This window comes from Tupaia chinensis, unplaced genomic scaffold, assembly GCF_000334495.1.
Source record: "Tupaia chinensis unplaced genomic scaffold, TupChi_1.0 Scaffold000235_1, whole genome shotgun sequence".
In the NCBI taxonomy this organism is placed as follows: Eukaryota; Metazoa; Chordata; class Mammalia; order Scandentia; family Tupaiidae; genus Tupaia; species Tupaia belangeri.
The window spans coordinates 5037451-5038396 of NW_006159713.1; positions in this window are offsets into that span (position 1 = coordinate 5037451).

Genomic DNA, 946 nt, shown 5'->3' on the forward strand with positions numbered 1-946 from the left:
CCCCTGTGGGGTGATTTTTCGCTTTCTGGCTCTCTGCCTCTTTCTGTCTTTCTGGTGAGTGCAAGTGCTCTATAGCAAAAACCTCCCCCCCCCAAAAAAAAACCCAAAAACAATACATATATATATATAGAGAGAGAGAGAAAGAAAAGAAGGAAGAAAACTAGAAGAGGGGTTTATTTAGCTCGTGGTTTTAGAGGTTCAAGGTCAGGGCAAAGTCCAGTGAGGGTCTTCTTGCTGACAAGGCCTCCCCAGGGTCCTGAGGTGGTGCAGGGCATTGCACGGCAGGAGTTGTGTGCTCACGTGTCTGTCTCATTTCTTCTCTTTGTTAACCCACCAGGATTCAATCTCAGGGCCCCACCCGACGATTTGATCTAATCCCGATCGCCTCCCAAAGGTGATTTCAACACCATAGTTGGATTAAGTTTTCACCCTTTTAATTCCCTCACAACCAAATTTCCGCACATGAGTTTTTTATTTATTTATTTTTTTGAGACTTTTTTTCACTATAGGGCACGTGCGTTCGCCAGCCAGACAGAGAGAGACATAGAGACAGAAAGCGAGAAATCACCCCCCAGGGGGGATGGTCATGCTGCAATCCCTTCTTCTCCATTCTCCTCTGGGATCTTGGGCACACACGCACACGCGCCCGGCGTGAGTTTCAAGCCACCGGGTCCAGGACGTGAACCGCGGTTGACTATGTGGGAGTCCAGCAACATAGCCATTACGCTAACTGCTGGTTCCCCGCACATGAGTTTTGAAGAGACACATTCAAAGCACAGCATGACCAAACAAATGGACCTCTGAGGACAAAGTGGCTTTAGACACTGTCCCACCTCCTCCCACAGATGTGCGGGCATCTCCTCTGCCACACTCCAGCCCAGCCTGACTCACTCCCTGACCCCATGGGGTACCAGCTCTCACAGAGAGTGTAGAAACTGGGTCTGGG